This window comes from Chrysemys picta, chromosome 3 (genome assembly GCF_011386835.1).
Source record: "Chrysemys picta bellii isolate R12L10 chromosome 3, ASM1138683v2, whole genome shotgun sequence".
Lineage (NCBI taxonomy): Eukaryota > Metazoa > Chordata > Testudines > Emydidae > Chrysemys > Chrysemys picta.
The window spans coordinates 174,502,088-174,529,145 of NC_088793.1; positions in this window are offsets into that span (position 1 = coordinate 174,502,088).

The window sequence follows — 27,058 nt, forward strand, 5'->3', positions numbered from 1 at the left end:
AAACACAATAGGTTGTTGTTTCGTTTAGTTTTTTATTTATTTTCGTACAGGAAGAATTCAAAGCTTTTGCTACGCTTCAGTGTTCTGTTCCTTAAGGGGACAAGGATTTTAGATATGTAGCGGGTAACTCGATTATGCTAACAAACGTCCCTTGAAAGAAGAAAAGGCTGTTGAACTGAGCAGAGGGGGGATGTGAAACTGGATTCTTTTTGGGGGGCTTGGTGGAGGGAGGTCCGCGGAAGGATGAATCCACGAGCGGCGTTTTCCCAATTTAAGCGAATGGCCGTTGTACATTATTATCATTGTTTTATTGTTAGTTTTTGCGGGGAGCCTTAGCCCAAGGAATGTATGTTTCTGGTGCAGGAGCTCAGCTGATCCTTTCCAGCGCACAACTGTCTAACAGCAGGATGGGATGACTATGATGACTGAACACAATGCATTAGTGAAGAGTGGGGCCTGATACAACGAGACCAGCGAAGCTGGCCTCACTGAACTGATGCTGCAGTGTCTCCTCTCCCCGCCTTCCCCTATGAAATGAGACTCCTGAAGTTCGGGCTTGCTGTTCTGAACACAAGCCAGAGTAACCTCTAGTGCTCCCCGTGAAACCCAACCGCCCCAGGTTAATGTGGTCATTCTTGATTAGCTTTTCATTAGCCCCTTTACAATCTCGGGAGGAGAGGGATACATTTGAACACGCGGAGTTCATGTGTTGTTATTTTAGCTCTATTTGCCAGAGTAAAAGTGAAAAGCCACACAATTTACGTGAGCTAGGCTGGTCGGCACAAACTAGAAAGGCGATGGTTAGTCAAACCCTGTGCTGCTGCACCGTTTGCTGAAAGCACTCGAACTAAAGTAAAACAACACCCCTGTAGACCAACAACTACTTACTGTGTATCATCAAACTACTGCCGTGGTTCAAGGCAGGCGCTCAGCTCTAGGAAACATGCATCATTAGCACGGTACCAAATTCCTAAGGTTATAAACGGCAGAAGGAGCCTCTCTCTCAGCAGTTTACAGTGTTACAGAGAAGACAACAACAACAACAACAAAAAGCACATATGGTTAAAATGAGGAGAGTCCGCTTTCTGCCTCGGGGGCTTGGCAGTAACCCGCCAGGAAAGCAAAGCCTGGGATCTAAGGTTCTGGTGGGCTTCTCCAGGACTGACAACCTGAAGCAGCTACAGGGATCATTTGACAATATTTGTAAACTTCTTGTTTCCAGAGATCTTCTTGATCAGAGCTAGACAAGGTTGGTAAGAGCCCGAGCAAAGACTCTTGCTTTTTTCCCCCCAGGTTGATGAATAGCTATCAGGTTTCTTTTAATGGCTGCCCCCTATTTTCACAGCCTCCCACAACTAACCCATAAGCCTGTTTCCGCGACCTCAGTTAATTCCATTGATTATTCCAAGATGACGAGGAAAGCAGGAAGATTGTTGACTGTGCTTACTGATTCAGGGCATTTTTTTCTTAACATCCACATCTCTGGCTCATGTCGTTTGGGGGTTTCACTTTAGAGTACTTTAGGAATAGAAACCCCTGGCAGCTTACGGTTTTTAAAGTCTTGCTCGTTATATTTCAAATTCTCTGCATTGTCGATCGGGGGGGAGCATATTATAATGTGCATGCAAGTGGTCTGGGTAGCTGGTTTGAATTGTGTTTACCAGGGAAGGTCAGGACGAGGAGGGCTCGCTATTCCATGGTGAAAATGGGATAGTGCAGGTCAGTTGCTGCTATGGACCCCCTTAATAGGAAGGGGCAGCGCAAGCCGTGGTTTGCACTATTTACTCGTTTCTTTCCCAGATGAAAATGCCATATATCCAGAACGAAAACAATGAGCGGAGTACCATGTGTTCGCCAGCAGGCAGATGATGCCTAATAACCTGGCAAACAGAGCCGGTTTGGGTACCGTTGTAGTATAAGCACCCTATCTAGGGACTGTTGTACAACACCTTCTCAGCAGCGGGATTTCACAGATAGGTTGTTTCCCCCCTCTCCTAACATCAACATGTGGAGAGGAGATATAGCTAGAATGTTGCTTTAGATGATACTAGGAGCAAAAAGGAGAGCGCAGATTGAGACAAAGATGTAAAATGGAAGATATGGGCCTTATTCAAATCCGGTCTGACTCCACCGGAGTCAACGGAATCGCATTTGCTTACATCCCTACCGGGTTTGGATCAGGTTACTTACCAAGGGCTGGGATTATTTCTGCAAGTCTGGCTTTTTGTAACATGGTTCTATGAAATGACCCGTCACTGTCTGAGCAGGATTCACCCTCCTCTCCTCCCTCTCCCCACTTTTAGGCTCCTCCTTTGTAAACAAAGCATGTTATAGTTTGATTTTCTTTGAAAATCTAAACTGAAAACCATATGCTGTGAATAAATTACCGTACAGGTGGGTGGGCAGAAGCACCCAGAGAATCTACATATATTATTATATAGGGCAGAGCAAATAATATGGGTCACATTTTATTTGCATTACCAGGGACCATCCATTTTTATTTATCTGTACAGTGACATGTATGTGTATGTCAAAAATGAGAGAGATATTTTCAAGACCCAAATGGCAGGCAGCTAGGTGCCTACCTCCTCCAGTGGGAGTTAGGTGCTTAGCTACCATTTGTGTTTTTGAAAAAAATCAAATATTTATACTACTGCTAATAGTAATACATCGGTAGGAGCACACTCATTCCCCTCATTCTCTTCAAAAGGAAGAAATATTACCAAAGTGGCCATCTTTAAATAAAATAATAATAATACAAAATAATAATAAAATACAATAATATAATAAATAACAACAACAACAACAATTTTGAGTTCCACCTTGTTTTGACATTGGCAGCCCCAAGCGGTGTGCAGGCAAGTACAGTGCATTCTGTCTGTTGTTTCTCAGTGGGGGGGAGGGATAACTCAGTGGTTTGAGCATTGGCCTGCTAAACACAGGGTTGTGAGTTCAATCCTTGAGGGGACCACTTGGGGATCTGGGGCAAAAACAGTACTTGGTCCTGCTAGTGAAGGCAAGGGGCTGGACTCCATGACCTTTCAAGGTCCCTTCCAGCTCTAGGAGATGGGATATCTCCATTTATTTCTACATGCCTTGCTATGCTGCATGTTCCACTTACCTTTCTGATGAGCCACACAAGCTCTCCCACGTCAGAATCTCCAGGGATACTTACCTTGTCTCAGTCTGGTGACTGATGCGGAAAAGGGAAAGAAGCTGAGAAACTTATAGCTTGTGGCTGTCAGTGGCAATTTCTGCTCCTCTGTACAAAATAAATAAGCAATACTCACCCAGCTCTAATCCTGCAGTGGGGCCCAGGCATGCGTAAGTATGGAGACCATTTGTGTGAGTCCCATTAAAAGACTGGGGCCTATGAGGATCCTGTGCTGAATGTCAGTGAGTGTTGGGGTGACCAGACAGCAAGTGTGAAAAATCAGGACAGGGGGTGGGGGGTAATAGGAGCCTATATAAGAAAAAGATCCAAAAATCATGACTGTCCCTATAAAATCGGGACATCTGGTCACCCTAGAGTGTCACGATAGTGAAAACAAACCTTCTTCCCCGTTCTGCCATATTCTTCAAGAGAAAATAATTAAATGTCATAACAGCATAAAAACCAATGAATACCATTACAGAGACTTTAAATTTAACTTTATTATGAAAAAGCAGCATCTTTTTGTTCAAAGAAAAATAATACAAATAATAATCCAATAAGCCTCACATAAAGGATAGCAGAGCTGATATCACCTTTCCTTGCTATAATGATGCAAGATGGCTTTTTGGAGGCCAGTCCTACTACCCATCCATTCCAAGTGAGAGCTGAGGAGGTTCATCATGTTCTAAGATAACTCAGGTCCCAGTCTTGCAATGAGCTCTGTGCAAGAGTTTACTCACATAGTACTTGTAGGGTCAGGACCTAAAACACACTGCAGACATGTGGAAATAGTTCATTTCACTGTAAACTGAGTCTTCATAAGTTCTAATGCAGAATTCTGGGTTTAGTATTTCCACAAACATGTAAGCCATTAAAATTCTATAGGACTGATACAAATTAAAATGCAAAACAAACCCCTTCCCCAATGTACAAGAACACTACATATCAAGTCTAGTTTCACCCTTCATCTCTTTTTCTTCTTTCTGAACACTTTTTTACAATTTGTCCATTGGGGTCAAAAATGATTAAATCACAATGATTAACCCCTCCCTCATACTATGTATAAAAGAACTTGATGAGAAAAACTTAGAATAAGAAAAATTCTTCTGCTTATTCAAGATGAGAAAGATTTTAGATTTAACATGAAAATGGATTTCTTTAAGAAAGGGGATGTTTACACAGTTTAGTTGTTATGCACTACAATTATCTGACTAAGATTTAGAGAAAAGATGCATGAAAGCAAGCAATAGTTCAGAGCTGATCCACTTTCTATTTCGACATTTGCAGTTTGTGCAATTTTTGACAATATTGTATATTTTCCCTTTGTGAATAAGCACAAATTGCTTCAGTTGCCTCTTTCTTAGGTTGAGTTTGCCTCCTTCATTTGACCCTCTCCCCCACATCTTTCTGAAGCTGATATTCTTTGAATCAGCTGTAATTGAGGTCTTGATGTTTATTACATAGGATTTATTGATGTTTAATAGCTAGGAAAGCTATATAATTTATACACATTTGGTAGATAACAACTGCATTCTAGGTAACTTTCACCTTTTTTTCTTTTAGTCACAGGCTGTAGCCCTGTTCTCAATAGGGCTTGTCGGACGTGATGTAACAAGGCTGTGAATAGTTCACCTCTCAGGTTTCACTTCGCAGGAATTGGTCCTTAGAGTGCATCTGATGCAGTGTTGTCTTCCTGATACTGCAAATAGCCTGAATCAATAGCTGAGAGAAATGAACTGCTCCATTCATCCCGGTGGTTTGATAACATTAAAACATAAAGATTAAATATAAATATTAATATATTAACCATATAAATATGAACACTGTTAATTAGTTCACCGCAGGTTATTTTAGCAGAAAATCCAGCTAACGTGCTCATGCTACAATCTCAAACTACCGCCCATGCTTTCCCAAAAGCTAACAGCTGAGTGACTTTAGGTAAGTCACTAATCTCCCTTGACTAAGGGCTTGTCTATATGATGAGTTAGTGAGCAGCAAGTTGGGGTGTAAATCTAACTCTGCAGTGCTCCAGCGTGTCACTCACAAACCATCCATGTGGACCCTGCTGCCGTGCACTAAAAGTCCCTAGTGCACTTTGACCTACTGTGCACCGGGGAACTTCTACAGCACTACGAAGTGGCATGCACTAGCTGTCCATGTGGCTCCTGCTGCTGCATTTAGAAGTTCCCCAGTGCACGGTATGTCAAAGTGTTCTAGGGACTTTTTGGGCCAACAGCAGGCTCCACATGGACAGTTATTGCATGACACACTGTAGCATTGTAGATTAACACCCCAGCTTGCTGCACACTAACTCGTCATATAGCCACGCCCTCAGTTTTCCCACCTGTAAAATAAGGATAATACTTACTGACCTCAAAGGGGTTTTGTGAGGATTCATTATTTGTAAAATGTTTTAAGGCCTTGGGTTGTCAGCACTGGAGAAGTGGGAAGTAGTATTAAGTTTCATGGTATTTAGTTCTTCCACTTCTGGTCCCGTCTGGAAGTTGAGAGGAAGTGCCGAGGAGCATATTGTTGCCCCTTTTGGACCTAAATGGATAGTCAAAGTTCAGGGCCCAGGGGATGTTCCAGTTGGGGGTAGAAATTTTCTTTGATGTAATCTTGTTTATTTACAAGGCACGTTCAAAGTCCTGCTTCTCCATTGTAAGGCAGTTGCGGCTGTCCCTCTGGGAGGGAGGCCACATTCACTTGCTACAAGTCCTCCGGAAGAGCACAGTTCAGGGGGGAATTAGCATCGGGGTCTCCCCACTCAGGGGGTAACACAGTACCGAGTTTAGGAGCCCGGGTCCTCTGACTGGGCGGGACACCAAACAGTTAGAGGGCTCCAGCCTACAATCAGGGTAGATGTCTATAAGCCCTGGCCCTCAGGCAGGGTGGGGCAAGAAGCAGTTAGGAGGCTCTGGCCAGTATTTAGGACAGCACAGTAACAAGTCTATTAGCCCAGGCCCTCATACAGGGCAGGGCAGCAAAGTCAGGAAGCTCTGGCCCGTAATCAGGACAGAGCAATAGTGAGTCTACATGCCAGGCCCTCAAACAGGACAAGGCGGCAAAGTCTAGAAGCCCAGGCCCTCAGACAGGGCAGGGCAGCAAAGTCAGGGTTCTGGGGGACCTCCGACAAATGCAGGCCTCTTGGTCTATGGTGGGGAGACTGCTACCTAGGGGTGGAGTGGCAGGGGTAGGGGGATGAAGGCACACCTGACTGTACTGCATCACTGCCCAGGGCCCTAACAGTGGCAGAGTGGTCTGCCACTGGGTCAGTGGGGAAATCTGGCTGCAACACAGTGGCCGGCTGTCAGTCAGCAACACAGCCAAACTATATTCGCCTCCCCTGGGCTACTTCCTACACTTCCGTTCGAGGGGGAGTACCTGGGTCCTGGGGTTGTCATCTGACTCCCTGGGATAAACAGCTAACAGCAGCTCCAGCAACTCCTTGGTGTCTCCAGCGACCAGCAGCTCTGGCAGTCCCACCTGATCTCGCGTGCTGCAGTGGTTGCTGTCGGGTCCCAGCTCCAGCAGCGGGTGAGAGATGTCCTTCTCCTCTGGTGGCTCCTCTCCAACTGAGCTGGAGTGCCAGCCTTTTATACTTCCAGTTCCTGTCCCGCCCCTCTGCTTCCGGTGGGGATGGCATGGGTGTCCTAGCTCTGCCCACCAGGGGGCAGTTGCAGCTGTCCCTTCATCCATCTGGGAGGGAGGCCACGCCCCCTCATTATATCCATACACAGGATGAACCAAGAACAAAAGGAGCAGTTTCTTAGCTTAGAGCTTCGCCCCTTTTTTGACAGGACCAGATCCATAAGCTCTCTCACTAGCTTTTTTCAGAGTCATACTGTGCTTACAGGCTGCTGCTTGGTTTTCTCGTTTTTTGCCTGTCTCCCTCCCTATGTGTGAATGCAGTGTAATGTGTGTGTCTGAAGGCAGAACACACACACACACATGCAAATACACACACACCCCTCTGCAAAACCCCTCCGCCCACTCAGTCCAAAACTCCCGGGTGGGTCCACAACCCCCATTTTTCTTTGGTGGGGGGCTGGTGATTAATTGATCCTGACAGTTATGTTAATTGAAGGGTGCATTCCCATCTAATCTCAAAGAGGTTTGTGATTAAAAAAAATAGTGAACTTTGAAACGATCAACTTTCATTCAGTTTGAGTTTCTAGGGAAAAAACTGAGATTGATTCTTTTTTTTATTCCAAACTGATCCCAAACAAAGAGCGAAGTTATAGAATAACATATAGCACAATAATACAACAGACTGCAAACCTTGATCCTGAGTAATTACTCAGATGTGAAGTTTTATTCACTCCTGGAAGGAATGTATAGATGCTGTGACCCTGAGCAAGAGTAAGAGGGAGTCCATGAAGGATTTTACAAAGCAAGAGGGTAATTTTGACCTGGATCCTGAAATTAATACAGTTGTTTATAGATAAGGTCAACATGTTCATATTTATATGTAAGTGGGACGAGGTAGGCAGGCAGCAGCATTCGACACGTGTTGAAGGATTATGGGGAACAAGGACTTAGAGATCATAAAGAAGAAAGTTGCAATATTCAAGGTGAGAGGAAGTGGAGGCAAAGGCAGAGCTGAGCAAGTGGCCTACATGGAGTCTGTGGCATTGTAGGTGCATTAACATGTGCAGGAGAGGTAGGAGAGGGAAGAAAGTTCAGGTTCAAATATGATACCAAAGTTCTAGACTGAAGACACAAATGGGGGGGGGGGGAGGGGTTCTGAGTCAAGAAGAGAGAGTTGTGTCTGAGGATGGTTCTCTTGCCCTAGAGCAGTGCTTCTTTGAGACATTTAGCTAACGGAAGCTGAGATGAAGTCATGAATTTACATGGCCAAGACAGACAGAAAGAGTGGACAGGAAGAAGTCATTAAAAAGTTGAAAATATACACATCTGAGCAGCAGAATCTTAAAAGAGGGAGTTAAGATTAAAAATAGACAGTGATCTTGTGTTATGCAGGAAGTGAGACCCAGAGGATCATAATGATCCCTCTAGCCTTAAAAATCTATGAAATCCTCAGCTATGCCAAAGCTTCCTCAAGGTGGGAAGGAGGGTGAATTTACTTTATAAAACATCTCTATGCTCCAGAGATCTCAGGGTGCTGTGAAGAGGCCAAATCATGGGCTAGGATTTGGCCCAAGCGGACTGAGAAGAGAGGAGAGAGATAATGGTGTAGAGAATGGAATTTGGGAGATCGGGTTCAGTTCCCCACTCCACTCCACATTCCCTATGTGACCCTGGGCAAGTCACTTATCAGTGTGGGCTTCAGTTCCCCATCTGTAAATTGGGGATTATAGTATTTCAGTAGTCTTACCTGGTGAGGATAAATACTTTAAAGATTGTGAGGCACTCAGATAACAGTAATGGAGTCCATAGAAGCACTGATTAAGGGCTCTGCTCATGGACAAATTAAAACCCCAGCAAAGTACTATATGAAGAAAGTTGAGCAAAGCCTCACTCTTACACAAAATCAATCAGTGTCCATTATCATCCTTTTCCTTGCTACCACTTCAGGCTGGCCACCAGTCATGGGCCCAAGGAATTTGTCCCGTCTTCTTCACCTGGAAGGAAAATCACACAAGTCACCTTTAAGTGTGATTGTGGAGGAATATAAAAGGGAAGAGGTGGGATTCCAGAAGCTACTCTCTTCTGCCAAAAATCCTAGCTGTGAAGCTAGGCCTGACCCAAAGCCCACTGAAGTTAGTGAAGAGAATCCCATTGATTTAACGGGCTTTGGATCAAGACCCGAGGCAAGTTGGAGCTGGAGAAGGATACACTAGTTCCAAGATAGCAGAGAAGATGGGACACGGGGGAAACAGAGGATTTGGGATGAAAGAACAAGCATGGGGAACTTATGAAAGTAAAACTTAAAATTCTTTTGATAGTACTCAAGTCAAAACCTCCCTCAGGCATCTTTAAATTAAGCAGCTGGCACATTTTGTGGCAGATAAGCTACACAGACACTGATCTTGGCAGCATTACAGGGGTAATATTTTCACAAGGATGAACTGTTCTTGAACAGTTGCACAAACAGTTTTGCTTTCAATACCAAGCAGGCATTTTAGGCAGACAAGTCATATTAATTAATTGATTATTAGTATTAACTTCTATTAAACAAATCAATTTCTTGAGGACAATAAAATGAAAATTTCCCTCTCAGTTTATGTCTGATCATTTTCTTACAGTATCTAAGAGTCCCCGGACAATGCAAGATTTTGTACCATGTTTATTTCTCTTCTGTAGGGGATTCTTTCTTAAGAGTCCAGTGGTGTTGAGCTAGTGACAGAATTAAGTGACCTTCTACCCCAGCAGGTCCATTCATCTTCTTTTTAATTTCCTTATTTTGACAGATAAAGACCTGATATATGTCCCTTGCTCAGTCACTTTGGACATGAAAGAAGCATCATTCAAGCCATCAGAGAAGTGGCAATGTTAGGATAGTCAGCTCAGTATATGAAGGCTTTGCTGAAGCAGGCATTTTTCACTCTATATGGTAAATAAACAGCCAGTTCTTGTGCATTGTGTGGTGATGATGGCCAATTTGCTGCTGCTGAATAATAGTATGTAATGTAAAGTGTTGATCTATTGCCTTACATGGCCCCCAACAAACGGGATTTTTTTTTGGTTTTTGCCCACATCTGAAATTCACAGCCAAACGTGCACCAGTCAGATCTTACCCAGGTGCTAGCACACAGATGTGTGTTTTTTGTCTGTGAAATAATCTGTAGCCAGCCCAATTCTTCAAGAGAGAAATTTTGAAAAAATATAGATTATGCACATATAAGTTAAAAGCATGTGCAAAGATTTTACAGTTATATGAAATCTGTATTAAGTAGACGACTCTCAATATTTCCTTCTAAAAAGTTTACATTTGTGTACAAAGTGGAGATAAAATAGATTTCTGTAACAACCAGCAGGACCATCCTGTGTGCATGCATAACAAATCAAAGGATCCACATGACCTTACTGTAGATTTCCATGGCCTTCCCCTTCCTCCAAACCCCCATATCAGATTAACATTTGTCATATCATATCTAATTTTAGCCCTCATCTTGCAATCTGATCCATGTGGGCGGACCCCTGTGGAATCCCTTTGATTACTCTGCACAGACATAAGAGTCCACCCACATGGATCATATTGCAGGAGTGGGGCTAGAAACTCTTTGGGACAGGGCCATGAATGACATTTTGGCCCCATTGAAATCAGTGGCAAAACTCCCACTGACTTCAATGGGGCTAGGATTTCATCCTATGTCTTTCATTTGTCTTCCGTGTACCTGCCATAGCTATGGTGCTATTTTAATAAAGAACAATATCATCAAATCTTACAAATTAGCCATAACAATGAGTAATCGTGTTGCTTGTTCATGAAGGATTGAGCTTTATGAGTGGTGCTGGCCAATATTAGCTGGTATCATGCCAGAAGTCTAAAATCAGTGGGTTGGACAATTTAGATTTCACAGTTTTGTAACAGAGACATGGCAGAGCTCAAATATAAATAAAAATTGGGAGTTTCCTTTCATTGGCTTTAGTATAGGTGTCAGCTGAAGAAAAAGAATAGCCGGGAACACTTTTAGACCTGATTGCATCTAATATATAAAAACTAGTGTTCAAGACAATTTATCCTCCGTGAGTTTTGAGTGAATTATCATAGAATACAGTGGGGAGAAGGAGGTCAAAATCACAGAGAAACTTGAAACTGAGGACTAAGGTACACAGTTACAAGTGCGCAAGCCTTCACTCCTAGCAAAACTCCCATTGAAGTCAACAACGTCTCAGCCAGTTAATTTGGACTTCCCCTCTTATATCTATTTTTCTGGGCTTTCTATTATCATTTGCTAAATATGGCCTGGTCCTGCACTTCTACTTGGGCACGAAGTCAGCAGGACTCATGCTGGAGTGAAGAGTGCTGAGTAGGACCCATATTTAACAAATGATGAAACATACAAAGGAGAAGAAATATACAGTCTCTAGCTGGGAAGTTATTGAACATTTTGAGCCAGAGAACAGAGGCTGGGGGAAGGCTTCCCAATATAATGCTCCTTTTCCTTACATAGGTAAGCCCCCCCCCCATTGGTATCTGGGGGGGTTATCAGCTGAGTAAATATTGGCTAGACTTTTTGAAATACTTCCATCAAAGAATCAGCTTATTTTATACATTTGGGGTAAAATTCACCCTTGTGCAGAGGGCCAGCACAAGGCCTATCCACCACAAAACAGGGCGTCAGTAGGATGTAAGTGGGGCATCATAAGCCCGTCATTGGCCATTTTCATAGGAGTTATTTCCTACAGTAAGGTTTGTTCTTTCTTAATTTCTTTTCTACCATGCAGACATATCCCTTTTACATTAATCTGATATCACACTGGTATTGGCAGACAAAGAAAGCAGCTTTATTTACCCAGTAGAAAGTTAAAGTATATCAAGGTGTGCAAAATAATACTCCCTATGAGTCGACTTCCCACATGGTAATGGCTCTCACTTCCCAAATGTAGAGTACCAAATACTCACATCCAAATGTGAAAAAATGTGAGCCCCTTTCTCTCTAGGAATAACACACTGATCTCGATGAGAGTGCCAAAGAATTCCATTCCTCATGATCATTCATGAATTGTGTCCATATTCACTGACCAGGATCTCTCTGCCAGGGAAGAAGAGTCTGTTGACATTTCTGCTCATATCAGTATCAATCCTTTTCTCAAAAGAACCTGATTGTGGAAGCCTTCTGACCATGAAAAGCCAAATGATTTCAACAGGAAATTTAAACACTGAGGGTCCTGCAGGATCAGGCTGTTTGGGGGATATCCGCCTCCTGTATATCCCTGCCCCAGTGAGGTGCAACTGCCAGCTGAAATAAGCCAAAGACTGCATGTGAACTAAGGTACAGGAATGTATATCACCATCACTTTTCTCTCCTTATGGCAGATCAAAATTTTGATTATAACTTTTCAGAAAAATATTCAATCTCCTGACCATTCAATAATACCAAAGATCACCCTGAATTGAGACATCAGTCCAAACACCCTGGAACTTTTGGGAAGTTTATATCCAGACCCAGGGCCGAACTCTGAAACTTGGGTCTATGCTCTATAACTGACCCCGGCCAGAAATTCAAACCCAGATCTAAACTCCATAGCTTACAAATCGTTACACAGTGGATTTTCAGTGGGCGGTTGGTACTTCTGCCTCACTTTCCTATATTCATAGATTTTAAAGCCAGAGGGGCCATTATGATCATCTAGTCTGACCTTCTGCATGACATAGGCCATAGAACGTCTTGCAGTAATATATCTGCCTTATATCCTGTTCTACTCATTTCATTCAGACAAAATTTATTTTTTCATGGGCAGATGACCACTGACTGATCACGTTACTTTCTGATCTTCTCTGACTGCTGGCCAACCTCACAAACAAAACAGAGCAAGGGAAAGCAGCCAAGCCCATTTGTTTTATGTGATGCAGGAAAAGGCCCTGCCTCTTTAACCTGGGCAGTTGATGCCTGGATTTTCTATTTATATGTATTCTCTCCACAGCTAAACTACGGATGTTAGAAGAAACAAATTTAATACTCCATGTGCTTCGCATTTGTTGCAGGTATCAATTCTAAAACTCACTTGGCATATTTAAACACTAACATTTTTACAGTGAAACAGATTATGGAAGCTGCTTTTGATGAATTCCAGCAACAGCTTTTTATACTCCATGTGTTACTTTCCTCGAACTATGAACTGCCATATCAGGTCTCTAAAGAAGTTCCTGGAAAGGGTGATTGAGCACAAGGAGAGACTAGACCATGTGGCTACTTAGAAAGTACTCCACCCTTTTAATTTGCATTGTAATCTGACATATTTACAAAGTAATAGTATGTGGTTTTCCTCAATTTCCGGGGAAAAATACTTTTTGTAATGAGATAGACATTCCTTACTAGTGTTTGAAAGTCAGGGCCAAATCCCCAACTGGTGTAAATGGATGAAACTCCATTAAAGTCAATGTAAAAGCAAACACAAGGACATGTCTACTCTCTTCTTTCCCAAATTATTGTGGGGAAGGATGGCAAATATTAAATGTCACTTGCAGTTCTTTCTCCCAGCTCAGTAGCAGGAAGTGGGGAAGTGGAAGGTGGAGTAGGTGGTTGGCGCAAAGTGTCATATTGGGATGAAGGAAATAGAGGTTAAAAATGAAAATTGCTTTGTTTAAACTTTTCCAAGAAAACTCATTAATATCCACAGCCAGCTAGTTTATTATAAGGCTACAATACTAATGGAGTCAGTGAATGTTCATTCTAAATAAAAAATTAAAAGAGCCTATCCAACATTTAATAAACAAAAGGCAAGTGATTCAGAATCTAAATCTTTCATCACATAGAAAGAGAATATTATGGGAGAGAAACTATCTACTAATTTGACAATGCTATTTTCAAATGTAGGTATCCGATCAATGTCTCTGTGTAAATTCATCTAGCTGATGAAACAAAACAGTAATATCTAAAAATGACATTTGGCACAGGTACAAACACAATCAGACTGCCTCATTTATCTTAAGATTGCACATAAAGTACTCTGAAATGAAAATATACTAAATCTCTTCTGTATTTTGTTGTTGAAAGATTTAAAAATTGTGATCCACATTAAGCTTCTATATTTCGCCATCCAGTTCTAAACAAAAAGCTTGTGTTTTTAGATGGCAGCTATACTATTTCATTGTTGATTCTTGCTAACTTTCTACACAACAGTATTTTCATGTTAAACCTTTCTTGTGGAATTCCTGAAAGCACTTTACCAAACTTTATTTTTAATCAACATGTCCTTCCATTTCTCCTGTGTTTTCTGTAAAACTGTTGAAGTTATGCTAAAAATGAATCTGTGATATTTACATTGAATTCACAGGGATAAATTATAAAACCAGAAAATTAGTATATTTAAAAAAACATTTATTTGGAAAATATGTTTAGATTGTCCCAGGTGTTTATAAATCGGACACAATGTGATTTCTAGTATTATTAGCTATGCTCCTTTGCCATTTCTAGAAATGATTAAATGGTTATCAAAGCAGCTTCAGTTAATCAATCAGTTTGCACTTAGCAATGTACAGGTATTATGTCTTCATCTGTTGTTTTCATCATTTAGTTGAGCTAAGCTGGGTCAGGCTTGGTCAGTATCTGGATGGGGTGACCTCCAAAGAACACCAAGACGCAGTAGGAAATGGTATTAGTGAATCAATACATGACTTTCTTTCTTGTGGCTCAGATAGGACAGTCTTTCTTTGTATCTTGCCATGTACTTGGACTTTATGAAAACCTTTGACAAGGTCCCTCACCAAAGGCTCTTAAGCAAAGTAAGCAGTCATGGGATAAGAAGGAAGGGTCTCTCACGAATCAATAAACTGGTTAAAAAACAGGAAACAAAGGCTAGGAATAAATGGGCAGTTTTCAGAATGGAGAGAGGTAAATAGTGATGTCCTCCAGGGATCTGTACTGGGACCAGTGTTGTTCAACATATTCATAAATGATCTGTAAAAAGGGTAAACAGTGAGGTGGAAAAGTTTGGAGATGATACCAAATTACTCAAGATAGTTAAGTCCAAAGCCGACTGCAAAGAGTTACAAAGGGATCTCACAAAATTAAGTGACTGGGCAACAACAGTGGCGGATTTAGAGTTAGTGGGACCCTGTGCTCAGCTTCATTTTTGGGGCCCCTCCTTGGGACCCAGCCAAGAAAAAGAACATTCTCTCTTATCTCCCTTCCCACCCCCCGTTTTTCATTCTTTTTTTCTTCATCCTCCTCCTATAAGTAATAGGAAGTAAATGAAAATAAAGTGAGGTACCGTGACTGTTTTTGTAGTCTAACTTATTTTTCCACAGACCACTTGAAAATAGCAAATTTGCATGCGGAGGATTGCATTTAAATCCATTTCTCAGACACACTGGTTCTCCACTCACACTCCATCTCTCCTTATACTACAGGAGAGGCATGCAGAGGTTTTTAGACTTATGCCCATTCCCCATGGAGGACTTTGCCTAATGCTTACCCCTACTTGTGCCCATGGGTAGCCTCCTCTTGCACTTGCACTGAAGCACCACTTTGCACTCCTTGCTGCGCACAGCATAAAGACCTGCAGGATCAAACTCATAATGGGCTAAAGCAGAACACTGAGTATGAATATGCCATATTCTGGAAAGTGCAGACACTGTTCCAGATCCAGACTTCCTGACTTGGACCTGCAGCAGGTCACCTGCCCTTAGTATGAAAATGCTCGAAGTGTCTGGTTTACTTTGAAACCATATACTTAAAACACCCCTAGCATAATTAGTAAATCAGATCTGTGGAGTTATGTTCCACGCAGCTCTGTTTCAAAACTAGTATGATTTCATTCAAATGTCTTATGCCACTGATGTACTTTAGCCAGAGCTTCAATTTTTTGTGGGATGTTGGAGGAACAGGAAAATTTTGTCTTCGTGAAATGAGAAGCTAAAAACTACAACAGCCAAGCTTAAGGAGAGCAGGTGTGCTCAGGCACCTGTCTTGCAACACCCACTACTATTCCAGGGCTCGCCTCATGACCAATTCTGCCACAGCTTTGTGATATACCTAAACATCTCCTATGGTCTGGGATGAAAGCTTCCACTTAGCACACCCAAAAAGTAATTTCCACTAATGCATGCAAAATTTTAGCTCAGGTCTACAAAGCCAAAAAGAGCCAATACCCTAAACTTCTGTACCACCTATCCTCCCTAAAGAGTTATCCGTTATTAAAATTGTTACACTTTTTAAGAAACTGGTCATATTAAGTGGCTAAGATGTATTATCACAAACTCAACTTCAAGTGTTTCCTTTGAGTGATTAAAATTCATTTTAATTTGTCTTATATATTTTTCTTTTACTGTTTAGAAATGCTGCATCTTACCATATGTGAAACATTTCTTAAAGGTGTCAAAATGACTTGTCATGAGTTTGGAATGAGGACTAAATTAAATGTTCATATTGTAGCATACTTGTATAAATAATGAGATATTCCAGTATAAACCATTCATTTGGCAGTCATTTCTATAGCAAAAAGTACTAAGTGCCACAACATTGATGATTAACTTTGACACACACATAGAAAATCAGAAAGGAAAGTGTGTGTGTGTGTTTAAAGTTTATTATAAAAATCCAGCCTCTTGTATTTTGTTGCTAGAAAACTATTTTTAGTTTTTTGGAAATGGAACAAAATCCTTTGGACTCACAGGTTGAAAACTGCAGTGTTCAGCTGCCTAATACTAATCTGCAAAGCTTGTTTCCATAGTTTAGAAACAGAGATGGTGGAAATGGATAACAGTCATTAATGAATGTCAAGAATGATTTATTATGGGTGATATAGTGTCTTTGCCTTTAAGAAAAATACATTAAATAAAAATTCTTTCCTATTGAACATTTCAGAAAATCTGCTTTATTGGTATATTATATCACCACATTGCTAGGTCTGGCATTTCTCATACAAATAATGTTTCTAAGTACTAACAAGGCTTGTGGATTGCAGTAGAAACCATGTTAAGTATACTGCCTGCACAAAAACTCAACAGTGGCAAAGTTTCTTTTGCTTGAGGGGCTAGCTCTCACTGGGAATTGCTAATGATATCAGGAGCTTTTCACCTCCAGGTTACTGGTTTGAATCAAGCTGGGTTAACAATGATCTAAAATGGTTAATAATTGGTGGGTGAGCAGTAGCCTACATGCCTCGGTCCAGTTTTTAGGACAAAAGTCACCCTGGCAGAGAAGGTCTATGCCAGGGATCAGCAACCTTTGGTCCACGGCCTGCCAGGGTAAGCCCCCTGGCAGGCCGGGCCAGTTTGTTTACCTGCCGCGTCCGCAGGTTCGGCCGATCGCAGCTCCCACTGGCCGCAGTTCGCCGCTCCAGGCCAATGGGAGCTACGGGAAGTGGCGCGGGCCGAGGGATGTGCTGGCCGCGGTTTCTCGCAGCCCCCATTGGCCTGGAGTGGCGAACTGCAGCCAGTGGGAGCCATGATCGGCCAAACCTGTGGACGCAGCAGGTAAACAAACTGGCCTGGCCCACCAGGGAGCTTACCCTGGCAAGCCGCATGCCAAACGTTGCCGATCCCTGGTCTATGCATATGTATTTTGAGGGCTTAAGGGTGACTTAAGTGGTGCATAGATCTTGTGCCAGATCTCGGCAAAGGGTGAATTTCATCCTTAGACAAGAGGCCTCAGAGAACTCATGGAAAAACAGTGCTCAGTTTTGAAGGCAGTCTCACTAGCTAGGCCAAGGATTAAGGACTGGATCCTGCACCTATTGAAGTAAATGCCCAAATTCCAATTGACTTCAATGGTGCAAAACCAGGCTCAAAATGGGCATAGAAACTAAACAATCTTCTCACCATCAGAGGTGGTGCCGCTAGTTTAAGGCTGAAGCACATAGGTTAAGGCAGGGATCAGTGACCTTTCAGAAGTGGTGTGCCGAGTCTTCATTTATTCACTCTAATTTAAGGTTTCGCGTGCCAGTAATACATTTTAACATTTTTAGAAGGTCTCTTTCTAGAAGTCTATAATATATAACTAAACTATTGTTGTATGTAAAGTAAATAAGGTTTTTAAAATGTTTAAGACGCTTCATTTAAAATTAAATTAAAATGCAGAGCCCTCCGGACCAGTGGTGAGGATCCGGGCAGCGTGAGTGCCACTGAAAATCGGCACGCGTGCCATAAGTTGCCTACCCCTGGGTTAAGGTGTGCAGGCAAGGTTGCACTGTAAAGTCCCATGATGTACCTGTCTATGGTTATAGAGAGGCCAGAGGTGAAAGTAAGCCGGTGCGGACTGGACTGGCTTCCCCAGCGGTGATTTAAAGGGCCCAGGGCTCCAGCCACTGCGGGGAGTCCCAGGCCCTTTAAATCACCACTGGAGCTCCGGCAACCAGGCTTGGGCGGGGATTTAAAGGCCCCGGAGCTCCGGCCGCTGCGGGGAACCCTGGGCCTCCCAAGCTGCCTCTGCAGCTGGGAGCTCCGGGGTGATTTAAAGGCCCTGGGGCTCCCAGCCACAGCCAGAGCCCCAGGGCCTTTAAATATTGAAAGGCCCCGCCTCTTCCGGTTGAGGCCACGCCCCCGCTCAGGGCTCCGGCGTACCGGTAAGTCCTTTAAGTTACTTTCACCGCTGAGAGAGGCTAAACTTAAGTCTACAAAGCTGTCAGCCTGGTACCTTTAATAAGCTCTGAAATCTCCAGTTATACACCAGAACAAAACAAAACCCCACACCCTGTTTTTTGTTATGGCTGCAGCGACTTAGAAGATTAAAATAATTTGAGGACAAACATTATAAATGTTCATATATCCTAGCATATAGGAATTAAAACTTAATTCTTTTAAAACTGTTACATGTATATTTTGAAATGTGTCTAAGTATTTTATGGATGTACTGCAGTTAAATACAGTACAAAGGGATTTTTAACAATTACTTCTCTAAAATCACAAGTCAAGGCAAATAATTAGATATAATCTCAATAGTCATCCAAACATGCAGAATATGATTATTAATTAATTAATTAATTAATTAATTATTATTATTATTATTATTATTATTAATGCAATGGCCACAGACAGGTTAGGCCCCTGTCTAAATGATGTACAAACGTATAATAAATCTGCCCCTGAGGGCAAAATTCTGCCCTTCCTGAGCCATATGGGGAGTGGGGAGGGGTGGAGCAGTAGTAGCTGAAAGAAGCTGCTGGAATTATCCTCCAGGATATGGTTCAGGAGGACATGGTAGCAATGCACTCTCCCAGGGAGGCATGTGCCTCTCTCCCAGTGCTTGCTGTTAAAGGGAGCCAAGGACCCTGGACATGTCCCTAAAACAGCATATTACTCTTATTTGTGGCCAGGTTGCTAGCTGGATACCCCAGAGCACTTAAGAAAGCACTACACTGGAAACTCAACCAGCTGCTAAATTGGACTCTTTGACCAAGAGATGGGAGAAACTGGCTCCTTATGTCCTTTTAACCATCCCAAGTGCACCCCTGCAAGCATACAGCAGGATTTGGCCATACGTGTGTTTTCTGCTGTGGATAAATTGCTGACAGTTTATTGCTCCCTCCACAAAGTTGTATCTAGAACATATTAATTTAAACATCTATTTCTCTGAAGATTTTAGAAATGGAAACAGAGTCAATAAGAGTTGCCATGAGCTTTTCACCAGAAATTCTCTCTGACAGGCAGACTGCAGTAAGTATTCCCGATAACAACTACATTCATCTGGAATTAAGGTTAAAAGAGCACGTATCAGTAGCTTAATGTAAAAACATTACAGGGATGTTGCAATTAGCCACAAAACAAGCATTGCAAACCCAGGAAATTCAGGATTAAGGTTAAACCAGTTAAGTTTATATCAAACCAGTTAAGATATAGAAATACACAAAGGCACCCAAAAATCTTAACCCTGCCTTCTGTGCAAGAACCGTAAAATTATAATTAATTAATAATGTTTGTAGTCACAGTTTACATTAAACTGATTTTTAAAGATAAGTTAGATTCTTTTTCTCCCTTCACAGTATCACTTGGTTACCCATAATATCATGAAAAAACAAACAATGTGTTCTTCTTTTCTGATTTGCAAATCACAAATGATCAACTGCTGCAGCTGTGGTAAGGGAGGTTAGCAGGTATATCATTGTTCAGAACCCCCGCACCATCATCACCTCATCGGAATGTTAGCCGCATGGTTCTGATTTTTGGGAGTGTTGGAATGAGAGATGAAGGGGAGAAACTTGGGTTATGTATTGGCTATTGAGAAAAAAGTAAAACTAATTATTTTATCACAAAATCACAAACTTTTTCAAGTATTATACTCTGAAAACTTTGCAAGTCTCAGAACAACATTTTGTTTTACTATTTTAAAAAATGTGTTCTGAGACCATTCAGCGAAATCGTATATTTTCTAGAGTTAACATTCCTCTATTTATGCTTCCCTATTTTCCCTCCACTTTTTAGTTCTCTGTTAATTTTAATTAAGCTCTCTTTGGGTTTGCATATAAGGAGGCCTTCCTTCAAAGGGAAAAACAGGAAGGTTGCTTGGCAAGATTCTTCAAGATCTCACAGTACTAGAACACACCTTCTTTAAAAAGGAAGCACATGGACTGCATTTCCAGTCCAGGCCACTAAACACCAAAACTGTGCCCTCTAACTCTTTGAATTTGGATTACTCCAACAAATAACTCTTGTCTCAGTGCAAAAGATAGTTATCTATCAAAAAGCAACACAGTGACACAACATGTCTTTTTAATACATTTTACAGGAATATTTTTAAAAAGAGCATAGTGTTAGCTTTTCAGCCACACTAGATTAGCATAAAGGGGCCATAAAGTTTGCTTAATTGGCTCTCAGTGTAGGGGATTTGGTGGGAGGAACGGGATGTAGCAGGAGAAACACTGCGCTCCAGCAATCCTCAGCTGCTGGGCCAGGGGCAGCCAGTACAATCTGAGCAGCCCTGAAATTGTTCTTAGTTGCACCAGGGTCAAATTGGCTCCGAACAAGCCCCAGAGTTGAGGAATACAAAGGTGGTGTAATGATACCTTTGCCCCCCTCCCCGGCCTTGCACTTAGAAGAGCTTGATTAGGCTGTATGATCCAGCCCGTAACGTTTTTGGAATTCTGATCATAGTTATACAGGTCATTAGCCTTATTTGTAAAGAAAGTGCATGAATGTGTTATTTGCAAAAAGACATGTTCTTTTTATGTTGGAATATGAATTTCTCACTGATAGAACATACTTGTTCTAATCACTAACTTTTCTTTCTTTTACAAATAAGGAAGCACTAGTGTTGAAAGAGGATCGTTCCTTACCCAAGCACAATGAAGGGCCATATTTTACCATTATTCTAAACTTGACACATCATTTGATTCTGACTGTCTGAAGTTATATGAAATTGGCATATTGCCATTTTCATATAATTGAATAAAACACAATCTGTGACTATCCCAGGTATATGAGGTTGAATTATTTCAGTGCATAATATTCCTTATCTATCAGGGATGCTCTAGGGAAGAAGTTAGCATGAAAAAATGAGAACTTACACAATTATCTATCCTATAAAAATCTTATATAGACTCCAGATGAGGACTCAAACGAGGAACTGAGACACAGGATATGGACACAGTATACTTAGAGATCACTGCTACTCACACAAATACTTATTCCAGTGATATGTAGCATAGATAATACTTAGTCCTGCCTAGATAACCTATCGAGGTTCCTTCCAAGCCTACATTTCTATGATATACAGTTCCACATAACATAGCATCAGTTTTCAGTATCTGTAGTCACCTGATCAGAGAGAGAGCATTTGACTGATATGAGAGCTGCTTGAAGTATGGGTTACAATGAGCTATCATGCTTTTCTGGCAGTGCTTAGTGAAAGCATGAAAGCAGCAAAAGAAATGATCTATAGTCCTCAATAGCCTGAACTTGGGATGACAGACAAGACGTGGATCCACTATTCCCACCCACAGATGACAACCATCTTACACTTCTATGGTCTGTATTGCAGAAGAAGGCAATGTGATTCTTCTCTTTCCTTACATAAATCTTTCTGTCCTTTTCTGGCTCTTGAGAAGAACTCTTTTGGCAGTGTGGAAGGGGATGTGATCCTGTGGAAGCAACCCTTTATGAATACCTCCCATAAAGCCCAAATCAGGAAAGCATTTAAGCATGGGCTTTATTTTAAGAATGTGCTTAAGGTTAAATACGTGCTGAAGTGCTGTCCTGGATAACAATGCTTTCCTGAATGAGGGCTTCAGTTTGTAGACACTGGCAGACCAGGAGCCAGCTCATGCACAGGCTTCACTGAACACTGACAAATGTGTAGCTGGAAACCAGTCTGGCTCACCGGTGAGCTAGCATTTTAAAACTAGACATTAAGTTTATAAGAATGTATTTGGTGTTTGTACTTTAGGAAATGCTTGTGAGTTGCTGCATGCATTAAGATCACTTATAATCTCTGCATCCCATGCTATAAGGTCATATTTAAGTGTTTGCTTAGTAATTATACAAGTGTTTGCTATAACAACAACAAGGAGTCTGGTGGCACCTTAAAGACTAACAGATTTATTTGGGCATAAGCTTTCATGGCCCAAATAAATCTACATTACAGCAACTTCTATTACTTTTTGAAACCTAAGATTGTAACTCATTTTTGTATGTATGTTTATGTGCTTTAACTTTGCAAATAACTCTCTTATTTATTTTTCCTAGCTAATAAACTTGTAGTTAATGTAATATAGGATTGGCTACAAGCGCTGTCTTTGGTGAGAAATCTAAGGTACAATTAACGTAGGGTAAGTGACCGGTCCTTCGGGACTGGAAGTAACCTGAATATTATTGTGATTTTTTTGTGCAAGGGACCATCTATCATAAAGGCAGGCTTGCCCAGGTAGCAAGATAAACCGGAATGCCACAGAGGACTGTCTGTGACTTCATGTTAAGGAGTTAACACTAGATATTTGTTTGGTGAAATCTAATTATAGAACACACAACCAGTTTGTGGTTTGTGCACTGGTTTGTAACAGTCTGCTCCTGAAGTTGGCACCGAAGTTCGTAAGCCACTCCAGACAGTTTGGCAATGTTTATAACAATAATTTCCGAATTCACTCAGTTCCAAACAGTTCTCAACATCAGAAAGTGAAGGAAGGGTTCTTGATCACTGCTAGTTTTCTACAATGACAAAGGTTTCCCTTCATTCTCTCTCCAGTGGGACTGGATTGATTAACTGCACCACTGTTTACACTGTGATATCTGCCAAGAATATGGCAGCACAGAAATAGGAAAAATTATCATAGTTTGAATATGTGGACTGGGATGCCAGAAAAAATATCATGAGGCATATGTGAAAATCTCCGCCTCATTTCAAGGCATACATATTTGATATGCATTCTCAGCCAAACTGAAAATTTGGCCATCCAACTTAAAATATTTGTTATTGTTTGTATAAAAGGCAACGCAAGTCTTTTTTTTCAAATGTAACAACTAGGGATCGGATAGTCCGAGCTAGACAGGTGAGTAAACAATGTGTTATGTGCCTAATGGGGAGCATAAAGGGAACTGAGGGTATATCTACACTGCAGTAAAAGACCCACTGCACTGAATCTCAAAGCCCAGGTCAACTAACTTTGGTTCATGGGACTTGGGCTGAGGGAGTAAAAATCATGTTGATGTTTGGGCTTGGGCTGGAATCTGAGCTCTGAAACTCGGCAAGGGGGAAGGGTCTCAAAGTTGGCTCCAGCCTAAGGCCAAATGTCTACACTGCTATTTTTATTCTGCAGTCTGAGCCCTGCAAGCCCGAGTCAATTGACCTGGGCTTTGAGACTTGGTGCCCTGGGTTTTTCTTTGTAGTGTAGACATATCCTTAAGTGACTTTGGATTTTCAGAAAGGTAACTGAGGCACGTCGCTGTACACTTGGGGAGAGAGACAGTAGGGTAGCTAGCGGGGTGCAGGGGAAGCAGCCGCTTCCCCTCAGCAAATTTCCCCAAAGTGGCGCCTTTCCAAAGGCGGCCGGAGGAGCGAGGTGGGGCACAGGCTGGCTGCCCGCAAGCCGCAGCACGGCCGGCAGCTATGTGGCCGGAGGAGCGGGGGAAGGCACACCATGCTGCTGCGGCCGGAGGAGTGGGGAGGGGGTGCAGTCTGCCTGCCCACAGGCCGCAGCATGGCCGGCAGCTATGGGTGGGTGGCGGGCATGTGGCCGGAGGAGCGGTGGGAGGTGCACCATGCTGCCGCGGCAGGAGGAGCGGGGGGAGGTGCAGGCTGGCGGCCGGCAGCAAAGGGGGACGGCGGGCACAGCTGGAGGAGCGGGGGGGGGGGGGGGCGCAGCATGGCTGCCAGCAGCTGCAGCCAGAGGAGTGAAGGGGGGGGGCTGCGGGGGTGGCACGGCAGGGCTGGAGGAGCCATGGGGGGGAGGGGCGGAGCAGCCGGAGGAGAAGCCAGCCAAGGGGGGCATGGCCAGAGGAGGAGCCAAGGGGGGCGCCTTTTTTATGTTTGCTCCCCCTCCTCTTAGAAGCTGGCTATGCCACTGGAGAGAGAGCACAATTTGGACGGTTTGGAGGTGTGGTCATGGGCTTTGCATGGATTTGCAAAGTACATGTGGACGGTGATCATAACAGGGTCAAATGCAGCTCAAGATAGGCAAAGAGGATGGCTGGTTTGCTCCTTGGTGTCAGAGTAGTGCTGCAGAGGGACTGCATGTAAGGAAATGCCAGAGAGAGCTGAGGGGGAAAGAAGGCTAGCCACTAAGATGGAAACATCAATGACTTTGCCAGTGTGTTATATGTGCCTACCCAAACAATCCCAATTACATAATTTTATGTCTTCCTATCATCTTTAGCTTATGAACTTTTCAGAGCTGAGACCATGTGTCCTCATCTGTATCGTGCCATACTTTAGAACTGGCTGAAAAATGCTAAGTAGACGCCATGAAAAATGTTGAAATTTGCTTATTTTATGCTGAAAAAAATTGAAAACTGAAAATTCCCAAAACCTTCAGCTTGTGAATTTTCAGTTCTTGGTTTTTCCTTCTCTCTTAATTTTTTCCTTACCCAATTTTTTCCTTTTTCTTCCTTCCCCTCCTTTTTTCTTTTTTACCATTGAAAAAAATGGAGGGAAAGGGGAAAATCTGATAACTAAAACACCAAAAGATGTTTGGTTTTCATTTTTTTCATTAAAAAACAGAACATTTGAGGGAAAAAATTGTGCTTGTTGTTGTAGTTGTTGAAATAGGTTAGAATGAAAAATACTGAGCTACTCTGCTATGTACCATACACACAGGGGTTAAAGTGGCAAGAAACCGGAGCAGGAGTTCTCACCACACAGGTCAAAGAGGTGCACTGGTTACCTATGTCAGGGATAAGAAGGGGAGTTGCATTTCTACCCTTCCCCTCACTTTAACCTCTGTGTACACATCTATGGTGCTGCAGAAATATTTTTAAACACTAAGGCCCTGATCCTGCAATGATATCCACAGTGCCAGCATGAAGCCCCATCACTTAATAGAGGCTCTATGCAGGTGCAGGGGTCTTCCTATATAGATCAAGGTCTAAATAACTAACAATAATAATTTCAGTGGGCATCAACTCTGAAGCCTAATGATGATAATTTACATGACAATTTAAACAAGTTTAAAACAAACAAAAGGAAGTATTTTTTCACACAACCCACAGTCAACCGGTGGAACTCCTTGCCAGAGGATGTTGTGAAGGCCAAGTCTATAAAAGGGTTAAAAAAATAACTACATAAGTTCATGGAGGATAGGTCCATCAATGGCTATTAGGCAGGATGGGCAGGGATGGTGTCCCTAGCCTCTGTTTGCCAGAAGCTAGGAATGGGCGATAGGGGATGAATTACTTGGTGATTGATTACCTGTTCTGTTCATTCCCTCTGGGGCACCTGGCATTGGCCACTGTCAGAAGACAGGATGCTGGGCTAGATGGACCTTTGGTCTGACCCAGCATGGCCGTTCTCATGTTCTATTTTTCTGCTGATCCTTATAGCAGTAGCATTCAGCTACACTGAGATTGAGGTCAGAGCTGTGATTCCAGCCATACATTGAATAGGGCATCACTAACTGCTTGTGTTACCCTAAACTCATGACATAAAAACTTTGTACCACCAGACACCATCATGCTTTTATAGATTTTAGAGATGAGTTCAAACCAAAATTCCAGAGCGAAACACCCCTGAACTTTGAGAGGTTTGGAAGTGAACCTGAAGCTGGACCTCACACCTGACTTCTATCTCTATAATGGGCCAAATCAAAAGCCTATATCTGCAGGTTCAAAATCCAGATAATAATTTTGCAGAGACTATATATTTAATGACATTAGTATTTGGGAAAGGTGCTCTAGCAAATTTCTGACACCATGTTTTTCCATTGGCCAATCCTGGTGCATCAAAAGCAAAATATTTCACAGGAGCATGTCAAATAATCTTTTTTAAAGGAAACCAGGCAGATTTCTGACAGACCCGCCTGGTTTCCTGCCAGTTCACCTACCCACACACTTCTCCAGGCTCCTTAATAGCCGACCTGGCAGGATGCTGAGGAGCTGGGAGCCTGGAAGCACCAGCTCCTAAGCTCCCAGGCTCCTCCATAGCTCATCTGCTAGGTTGCTGTTGAGCTAGGATGCTCAGTCTCCTGGGGAACATATTTTTTTCTTCAGAAACCCCAAAATATTCCTGCAGTGGGGACACTTCAGTCTTTCTGACATGAAATATTGCAGAATTTCATCTCCACAGACATTTTAGCTTACGGCTTTGCAGCCTGAATTGGGATGACAGTTTTTGGCAAAACTTCTAAATTCACTTTCCTGGCCAGCTATATTAACAGCTCCACATTACCTTGCATTAGGCCACAGCTCTGAGCTAGGTGGATCATCTCAAAAGATGAGGAAGTTCAGTGTCTAAGTCCATTATGGCTTTGCCTTATTCTCTGAGACTGCCTATAAAGGTGCCATTCAGTATCGGTTGCAGTGGTGTTTATTTGTAGGATGCGGACAACTGCTTAATAGGAACTGGATGAAACTAGTCACTCACTTCACAGGCCTCCAAACAGCTATCAGAGGGCAATAACTTTCTGTTGCTACTGATCTGTGCTAGATTTGAACTGTAGACTTAAAAAGGAAAGGTTTTACATGGAAACCACTGACACAGCCTGAACCATACCACACGAAGAAACAGACCTATCTTTCATTATATCTATTTATTATAAGCATTATTAAGATGTTCCTTGATAACCTGATTTATGTAGTTTATGATAAATTGCTTGCTTAATTGAAAAATGTCAGGTTTCTAAATAGTGAAGTTAATTATCCCTCCTTTTCTAGAAGAAATTGACCTTTAATTGTGCAATATTAATCCACAT